Genomic DNA, 10767 nt, shown 5'->3' with positions numbered 1-10767 from the left:
ACTCAATAATTTCCAGGAGCTTCCCCTGATCTCTAATTCCTCTCCAGTTTCCTTGAACTCAAAGTCTTAGCAACTTACTCTCATCATGGTTGTGGCAGTTGTATTACACAAGATAAGATGAGGTTCCTACTCTTCTACAGACAATGCTCCCCACAGAGTTTGGTTGAGAACTGCTTCTAAGAATTTCTAAACCTGAACAATCATTTCATTCTTTTCTTATATGTGTTCTCAAGTCTGCCTCCTTCTAAGCTCCTGTTGATGAGACACATGGCGAATGGAATTTTCTCTGGTCACTAAATTTACCAGACAATATTTTTTCCTGTGGACTATGGTTGTCCAAACTATCTACAGGATGTTCAATCATCTTATTAGCCTTAACCTAGGAGGGTCAAGATAAAATAATCCAAATTCAACTGAGTGCTTAGTCTTGTAGTCAAGGATAATGCAATTTGGACTTCAGAAATAGGGTTTCACATAAAAAAATAATACTGCCATGAAAGCATTGACCTAATTCTTAGAGACTGGGGAGGTATCACAGTTGTTTCTTGAGAGTCTAGTACCTCCCGGGAAGAGAACTGTTATCATAGAATATTTTGTTCTTATCATTAAAAAAAATGGGTCAAACAATTTCTCAGAAGGCTAAGACTCCTCATTCCCCGAACATTAAGATTTATGATTGTAAGGAGCACACCCTGCTTACCTTGGTCTGACTTGTGTCTTATATTTTAAACAGTTCCTCCAGTGAAAAGGTTGCATACTACCATATACTTGGCGGGTTAAACTGTACCCCCTAAAAGATTAAGTTAGAGTCCTAATCCTTAGTCCCTGTGATTGTAGCCTATGTGGAAATGGTATCTTTGAGGATGACCAAGTAAAGATAAAGTTGATGAAGCCTATCAATGTCCTTTTAAGAGGTGAATATTTGGACACAGAGAAAGATATGAACACAAAGAGACTACTATGTGAACATGACAGAGGAGATCAGAACGATGTATTTACAAGTCAAAGAATGTCAAAGATTGCTAGCAAACCAGGAGGACTGAAGACAGCCGTGGAAAATACCCTCACAGCTCTCAGAAGGAACCAACAATGACGCATTTCTCCACTAAAGCACTAGGTCTCAAAACATGCAGATTTCATTAGCTATAGTTGGTTCCCTGCCTCAGCCCTTTAAGTGATTTCAACTAATCCTACCAAAATGTTGAATTCTTATTTTTTTCCTTTAGAAACCAGATTTTCTTCAGTCTCACCCACTGAGATCTGATAATGTTACTATTTCAGCAAATACAGAACATTCTTTCCAAAACAGGATGCTTTGATAATAAGATTGTAGAAATCTCAGAGACAAAAAATATATATTCAGTTACTTGAAAATTGAAGTTATATTGATAAAAGTCTACTGTACACAGAACATTTGAGATTAAACAAATGAATACAACCATGATTTTTCAAAATTCCTTGTACCATCTAAAACAGGTTAGAAAATGAATGAATTTTATTAAACAAGTAATAATAAAAGCATTAATTTTACCCAAGTTATCTAGCTGACACCGTTGATGTTTTCTTTCAGTAGAAGTATTCTAGATAGATTTCTAGGAAAAAAAAAAAAAAAAAAACTATTGGCCATACTTACTGTGTTTAAAGTTTCATGGTTTGTTCTCTGCCTTTAATGCCACTGATTGCTCTTTTATCCTCCATAGCATAGAAATTACTTTGCAGGTATTATTCAAAATCATATAAAACAGCATAAATAAATAATTACATCTATTATAAATATTTCATTGCTAGATCTCTATAATTACTGATGGTTTCAGAGAAAAGAAATCCTGTGGACTGTAGATTATATTTAGTACAGGAGAGATAGGGCTAATTGTTTCAAGCATTCACAGGAGTGTCTAGGAATAAAACCCTCAAGGATAAGGTGGGGGGTAAGGGGCCAGTCACATATTACTGAGTGCCTTTTACTTTAAGCAATGTGATTACAGAGATTAATAAGTGAAATCAGACCTCTCCTATTCAGAAATTTGCACTGCAGTAATGGCAGGCAGATGATGTTCAAATACATTAAGATAATTTTATATAACAAGGAATGATGAAATGATAGAATCATAGGGAACAGCAATTTTCTTTTTTATATTGAGTCTTCAAGAAAAGACTCTCTGAGAATAAAACACATTTGGATTAAGACTATAAGAGCAGGAAGCAGCCACCCAGGGAGAGAATGGACTCAGCCAGGCAAGAGAATAGCAAGGTCCTAAAGTGACAGTGTTCAGGAACAAAAACAAAGCCACCATGGCTGGAGGCAAATGAGCAAGGAGGTGTGGTAGAGACAATTAGGTGCCCACCAAGGATCTGTGCTTCCCCTTCACCAGTAGAAGCAGGAAGTCACCCACTAGTCAGTCACTTCATTTCTTCTCACATTACCATGGAGCCTTGTGACTAGTTTCCATATCAGCAGAGTGTTGTCCTTGGGTCAAATTGGGGAGCCTCCTGTTGAAGTGGAAAGAGTTTTGTCAGACTGAGTGTCTGAATGTCAAAATTTCCCTCCACTCCTCCCTGTTATCCTGCCTTAGATTGCAAGTGAGCAAGAAATTGACTTTTATTATGTGAGGCCATTGAAATAGCAGCTATCAGTATCTTATCCAGTGTATGGAGTTAGTAGTACAAACCCGAGGCCATACAAAGAGTAGATCATGTAAGGTTTTATGGCATAAGGACTTCAGAGCAGTATTTGCAGAGCTCTTTATGGACAGTTTCCATAAAAAGCTGAAGGTCACATAAAAAGTAAACTCTTCATTTTTCTTAGCCCCTACTTGCTTTCCCTCTTATTTTTCTTCCTTGCTATGAATAGAAAACTATTGAAGCCTATTGATTCCCAGCATAAGATGAAAGGATTAAAGGAAGAAGAAAGCACTGAATGAAATATATAAGAGGAATCACCCCCACAAAAGAAGGATTCTGTGTGGTATATGGAAAATTATATTGACTCCATCTTTACTCTGATTTTCCTGGATTCCAATTCTGGCTTCATCACTTATGGGTTGAAAAATAGAGGGCCATTTACTGCATCTCTGTGGATGCCCTTTCTATCACACGGGCACATGTTCTAACCCTTAGCTTCCATGACCAGCCCAGTTGTAAATCACCAGTTATAAATTGTGAATTGACTGCTCTGACTTCACTGGACCAGTAACAAGATGTCATCTATTCAATTAACTAAATCTGAAAATTTCAAAATATTTTAAATTTGCCAAGGATATTTTTTTTTCACTTACTTTTAAATATAAAAACTATATCTGATTCTGGATATACATATTTGTGTGTGTATGTATGTCCAGGTAAAGGATCTTGTTCTTTAAGTTATTAAATGTTTTTTCTCTTGCTATGACATTGTGAGTACCCTTGGTGAACTCAGAGAGATTTTAGGACTTAATAGAAAGATTTCACTATGCATTGGGTGAAACAGTCCATCCTTTTCTGTTGTGGGGTGATTTATTTAAATGCATCATACATGCAATGACCATCCAGGCCTCTCAGGTACCCAAGGAGGGAGTGATCTAACAAGTCTGAATGGTAGGTTTTGCTTTGTGAAAAAGTGTTTCAGAGCCAGATTTGAAATTTATAACTTCTTCTACCACCCTGGTCCAGTGTTGTTATTTGGGAGAAAATTGCCTAACTAATGATGTTTGTTAAATAACTTGTCTTCAGCATCACTAAGAAAGCTGAATAGTTCAGGCAGTGATTACATCAGAGAGTTGTTCTAAATGGTGACTGGGAAGCCATTTGTTCTTTATATGCTGATATTTTATTTTTCTACTAAATATTAATGGAATTAAGTACACATCTTGATTCTGGTTTTCTAATAACATAATTTTCCTTTTCTTTTTCTTTCCTCATCACCTCCTCTTCCCTTCTTTTGACCCTTGCTTCAGTTAGTGCAAAGAAAGCTGGGTTTTCTTTGTGGTTTCTCTATTAAGTAAACATGAAAATGCAACCAAGTTACTTTAAAACTCTGAGCCTTGGTTTTCCATTTCATGTAAGACTTTCTAAGTCTTACTATGGATGGACACACAGATACAGAGACACACAAGTGTAATTTTAAGAATGTTTATAATGGTCAAAAGAATAGAGAATTCTTAGAGCAGAGTATTTCAGAGCATGTGCTTCTTCAATGCAGTTAAGTTCAAGTTCCTGGTCTGCCAAAAACAAGCTGTGTGATCATGGTCAAATTACTTAGTTCCTGCAAACTTATTTCCATCATCTATAGATTGTGCTTGAGAACAACACTAACTCCTTGGGTTGTGTTGGTTAAGAGGCCTACTTACTCCAGTGCCTAAAACACATAAGCATCCTTGAATATTAGTTCTTAACCCTATTATTAACAGGGCCACCCCTCCGTGTAGATGACAATAACAACAACCAAAAAGACCCTTTGCAATTTGGGACTCTTATCTTAAATTTAAGAAAGAAAAAGCAAGTATTATACACAAAACCTGCCTTCTAATTGACTACTCTAGAATGTGTTATATTTTAATCTTTTATCCCCTTTTGTGTTTCTGAGGATTGAATGTAGGAACTTCTCACGGCAGGTAAGCACTTTGCCAATATCCTCAGCCTTCTCTCTTACTCTGAGCAGAAGTTTGAGGAAAAAAAAAAAAAAAAAAAAAAAACAAGATTGTAAGAGCAACACATACATTGCTAGTAGACCTGATGAAGAAGAAATTTTCTTAGTATGAATTGGTGAGAATTGAAACTATTTTGAACTTAGCAAAAAAGGATTTCTGAATTATACTGCTTTCTTAATAAAAGTCCTAAGATGAAATGCAATTCGTAAAAGACATGCATTGCTCATATTTAATACCCTATGAGACACAAGCACTGCCAGAGCCCAGCATCCCTACCTTCTATAAAGAAAACAACTATGAATTTTCCTGTTTTAAAAAAATGCTGTGCTAGGTGGCAAATCATAGGCCCCCTCTATACTCAAGGAGAGGGAATTTATACAGGGCATGGACTGGGGTGTGCTCCAAGATCTGTATGCTACACCATGTTTCTTCATTCTTTACTGTTATTATCTGGAACAGTGGGAAGCAAGTAATTTGGCATGTAAGGCATAGGAAAGGAATTAAAATTTGAGTTTCCCTTTTTCTTTGAAATCTCTAGAGAGGAAGCTCAAACTACAAAGAAAACCTGTTTGTTTTCTCAAGTCCAGCTATCTATGTTGTCCCCGTGGCCCATTACCACAGATAATTGATTCAACTACATTCAATTTTGAGTAGTTTGTCATAAACCATTATAGTACCTACTGTGAGTCACAGGCTGTAAGTTATTATAAAACAAGGTGAAAATCCTCCATAAAGAAGATAAAACATGCTTGCTAAAGTTTTTGATTTTGAATCATCATCATAAAAATTACGTACAGAAACAGAAATACTGGGAAAGTATGACTAATAATTACAGAAAAAGCAAATGTTTGAGGTCCAACTTTGCTCCTAAAATGTACTAAACAAAATAAAATGTCCATTAGAAACTAAGAAATTGTTCTACATATGGATATGTAATTTACTCAGCACCATTTGTTTAAAAGTCTATCTTCCCTCCAACATGTTTTTGACAGCTTTGTCAAAGATCTAAGTAGATTTGACTATGTATCTTCTATTCTATTCCATTGTTCTTTCTGTCTGTTTTTATGCAAACAGCACTTTACTATTGTTATTATAGCTCTGTAGTAAAATTTGAGATTGAGTTATGTGATGACTCCATTGTTCTTATTGCTCAGGATTGCTTTGGCTACTCTAAGTCTTTTGTCCTTCCATATGAATTTTAGGACTATTTTTTCTAAGTCTATGAAGATTATCATTGGTATTTTGATGGAGATTGTGCTGAATCTGTAGATTGCTTTTGATAATATGGTCATTTTAACAATATTAATTGTTATTCTGCCTATCCAAGAAAATGGGAGGTCTTTCCATTTCTAAGGTCTTCTTTAATTTCTTTTTTCAATGTCTTACAATTTTCATTATTAAAGTCTTTCACCTTCTTGGTTATTGTTTCATGAGAATATTGTGAATGGAACTGTTCTCCTAATTTTTTCTCAGCAGGTTTATTATTAGTATATAGAAAAGTTATTGACTTTTGTGTGTTGATCTCACATCCAGCTAAGTTGTTGAATATGTTTGTTGGATTTAGAAGTCTTCTGGTGGAGTTTTATTGGCCCTTTCAAGTATAGGAACATGTCAACAGCAAACAGAGATAATTTGACTTCTTTTCCTATTTGTATCTTTTTAATTTCCTTGTCTTACCTGATTGCTTTGGATAGAGTTTCAAATACTGTATTGAATAGACTAGTGAACATAGACATTTTTTCCTTGCAACTGATGCTAGAAGAAATGCTTTCAGTTATTTTCTGTTCAATATAATGTTGGCTTTGAACTTGTCACATACAGCTTTTATCATGTTGAGGTAAGTTCCTTCTAGAACTAGTTTCTTCAATTAAGGTTGTTGGATTTTGCTGAAGTTTTTTTCTGTATCTATTAAGATGATCATGTGATATTTGTCCTTAGTTCTGTTAATGTGATGAATTACGTTTGCGGCTTTGCAAATATTAAATCAATTTTGCATCCATTTGATGAAACTAACTTGATCGTGGTATACAATCTTCAACAGGAGATTGATATCCAGAATATATAAAGAACTCAAAAAATGCTAAACCAGAAAAACAAATAACTCAATCAATAAATGGAAAATTGTTCTAAAAGACATCTCTGAATAGAAGAAATACAAATGACCAAGAAATATATGAAAAAGTATTCAACATACTTATCAATCAGGGAAAAGCAAGCTAAACCTACACTGAGAATTCATTTCACCCCTTTTATAATGGCAATTACTAAGAATACTAACAATAATTTCCATTGAGGGTATGGGGAAAAAAGGGACTAAAACCACCTTATACATTTTTGGTGGGACTGTATATCAGTACAATCACTTTAAGAACCAATATGGAGATTTCTCAAAAGACTAACAATGAAAGCACTATATGATCCAGCTATCCCACTCTTTACTATTAACCCAATAGAACTAAAATCACCATACTACAGTGATACATGCAGACCCATATTTATAGCAGCACAATTCACAATAGTCAAGTTATGGAACCAATCTAGGTGTCCATCCATAGATGAAAGAATTAAGAAAATGTGTGACACATACACAATAAAGTTTTACTCAGTCATAAAGAATGAAATTACATCATTTGTGGGTAAGTGGATGGAACTATAGAACATCCTGCTAAGTGAAATAAGTCAGCCTCAGAAATTCAATGATGGAATGTTTTTTCTCATATGCGGACATTAAAGAGGAAAAAAATTAAAAACAAAGAAGGAATTAAAAAAGGGAATCTCACAAAAACAGAAGGAAGACCAATATAGTAGAAGAAGGGGATTAGAAGGGAGGAAGAGGTAAGGGAATAGGGGAAAATTCTACCAAATTATGCTATGACCATGTACAAATACACCACAATAAATACAGGTTTTATACATAAATAAAATGCACTAATTAAAATAATAATAATAATAATAATAACAATAAAGAGGAATTAGTGGAGTACAGCAAGTGGATCAGGGGAAGAGAGAAACGGAAGGTATATGGGAAAGAGATTGACCAAATTACCTTACATCAATATACAAATATGGTATAATGAATCCCACTATTATGTATAATTATAATAGACCAATGAAAGAAGGGAAAAAAGAAAACCAAGAAATTGGATTTTATTCTATCAACCATCAATAATATTATAGAAGTTAGTTTAATGTTTAAACATTTGTTTGAAAAGTTCAGGATCAAGTTCACTTTAGAACTGGCCATGACTTCCTAAGGACAAGGTGTAAGCATCAAGATGAGAGAACAGGCTTGCAGGATAGCGGCTCCCTTCCTGCTGTGCTTACATAGTTAACATCCTGCCTAGACACTGGTAAAGGGCAGGTCCAGGTGGCCAGTACATGTTAGCACCTTCCCCCTCAGCCTTCTCCCTTCCTTCATTCATCTCACATTTATTGGGCACTTTTTATTCCTACTGACACCTAATAAAAGGTTTTGCACAAGAGTATCTGAAGAAAGTACTCTTGGCTGTTCCTCCAGGGGCCTTCATGTGGTCATTTCTGTGCTGCTCTAAATTTTCTTAGCAGAAAAGTTTCATCTAATAGGCTCTCTTCAGCATTTTCTTGTCTTGAGATTTGGTTATCAAATGGCTTTGGGAGAAATAAATACCTGCAATACTAGCTCTCAAACGGAACTTTTGAAATCAAGGTTAAAAGTTCTCAGATATCATTGGTAATTGCTTAAAAATATTCAATTTCTGTTCAGATGACCATGTTTGCCAAGCAATCTGTTATTAGTACTGTTTACGTCAATACAAAACTGTGACAGGAACAGGGCTATTTCTTCCATTGTTTTCTAGTTAACAATACAAATGCCAAATGTTTGCATGGATAATAATAATAGGCCTTGTCCTATTATTATTAGGGCAATGCTAGGCACATAGTATGCCCCAAGTAAATACATTCATTGAAAAACAAATCTCTAACATTCAAATCCCACTCACTGGGTCGGTCCAATTACTTGTTTCTATTCATAATCGTACAATTAAATCTATACGTACATTGGAAGTTCTTTGAAATATATATAACATTTTTTTCTTCAAAGTACAATGATAAAGTATAGCATAAATCTTCTAATCCAGACTTTCAGTGATAGCATTTCATGCAGAATTAGAAAATCCTCAGGCAATAATGACTAATAAGGAAGGCATTTCCTGGCAACTAATGATCAGCATAGGGGAGCTCACTCTTGACACGAAGCCAGCAACCCTCAGCCCAGCTGGCTACTGCCTAAACCGGACATGCCAGGCCTCCCTCTGAGGTTACTGTGTATTTATTTATAAACTGTTAGTATAGTAACAAGAAATGGAAAATGAAGTAATGTTTAGGTGTTGTTCAGTTGAAAATACCTGTGGGCATTATGCTTTCTTAACTGTTGTAATTATATGGCCCAGATTATTCTTTCTCTGTAGGAGTGACATTATATATGTTCAACATTTAGAATTTTGAATATTAAATGAAGTCTGCTTTTGGAAGCATACAGGAGGTATAAAAGAAATAACAATAACAACGGAAACAATAATATAGTTAGTACTTACTGAACATTTATAAGATGCCAAGTGCTACGATAAGCACTTTATATTCATTATTTGATTTAATTCTCATAATGTATCTTTAAAGTACCATGTTTTCATAAGAATAAACAGAGACACAGAGAGGAGAAAATAACTTGCCCTAAGTTATTAATGTTGGATTTAAGGCAATGGATTCCAACTCCAGAGCCCTTGATACTAACTGCTACTTCCTGTTATTACAGATCCAACAATAGCAAAAGAAGGCAAAAAACATTTAAGTCATTATTAACAAATTGGGAAAACCCCCAATCTTGCATGCACATAATCTATTGTTTGCCTATAGGATGGCCTCAAAATTTTCAATAGAAAAATATTTGGAATTTATGAAATGTTCTTCAGTGAACTGGGAAAACCCCTATTATTGACTGAATGTGTCTCCCAAAGTTCATGTACTGAAAACTTGGTCCCCAGTTCAACAGTCTTGGGAGGTGGGGCTGAAAGAGGGGTGATGGGCTCAATGGGGCAGAGCCCTCACTGATGGATTACTACAGGACTGGCTTAGTTATTTCAGGAGTGGGTGTTATATAATTGTTTCCTCTTTTCGCTTACACTTACCTTCGCACCTTCCACCATGGGAGAACCCAGCAAGAAAGGTCTCTCCAGATGCCAAGCAGATGCCTGCACTGTGTCTGTAGACTCCCAGCCTCCAGGACTGTGAGACAATTTATTTTCTTTATAATTTACTCAGTCTTGTTACAGCAACACAAAGTCCACTAAGATACAACCAACAAACGAGACAAAATAAATACTTCTTCAGATTTAAATAGCAAATTATTAGCAAGACTGTTTTCATAGTCCATAAAAATTCTGAAATTTGTTTCAATGGAAATAATATTCCTGAAACTTATAGTTAAAACTTCGTACATACAAGTAAAAAGAAATGAGAGTGAACTTACAGAAAAATTTGCCTTTCAGAAATATTTCCTTTACTATATGAAATATATATTTACCTTTTTAAAATTACAACACTATCTACTAATTGGCAATTTACTTGAGTTCACAAACTTCTATTATTGAAATGCAAGTTCTCCTGGAGAGTCAAGATAACCTCCTTCTTAGTCACTCACACCAAGGTAAAAATTATTTTAATGAGCTTTTCCTTAATATCTACCATAATGTCTAGCTTTGGAATTATTTGCATTGTAAAAGACAGTAGGAATAAAGAATGGGCTGCTGAGTTATTTTTGGAACATGGGAATTTGAGTTATAGTGGCTATTGTGGGACCTCACCACTGGGAACCCTTAACAAGGAATTTGCAAGTAGATGGGAACCAAGAAATAGAGATTGGAGGGAAAACCTTATCAAATTTATAAATGTAAGTGTTGTGACTTCCAAATGTATTTAAAAGCAAGAGCTTATAATTTCTCGAAACAGGTGGCAGCAGTGCCAATGGATTGAGAAGGTCCCCTCTGACTTGGCCTGGCATTGCTGGAGAGCAGCCAAAGTCCAGATTCATGTTCTTACCACGCGCCCTCTGCCACCTGCCACTTGCTACAGTTCATCAGGTATTCTCAGATGAACCACATTCAAG

The sequence above is a fragment of the Sciurus carolinensis genome, chromosome 12 (genome assembly GCF_902686445.1).
Source record: "Sciurus carolinensis chromosome 12, mSciCar1.2, whole genome shotgun sequence".
NCBI classification, from domain to species: Eukaryota; Metazoa; Chordata; class Mammalia; order Rodentia; family Sciuridae; genus Sciurus; species Sciurus carolinensis.
The sequence above is the reverse complement of the archived record's forward strand: the minus strand, read 5'-3'. Positions refer to the sequence as shown.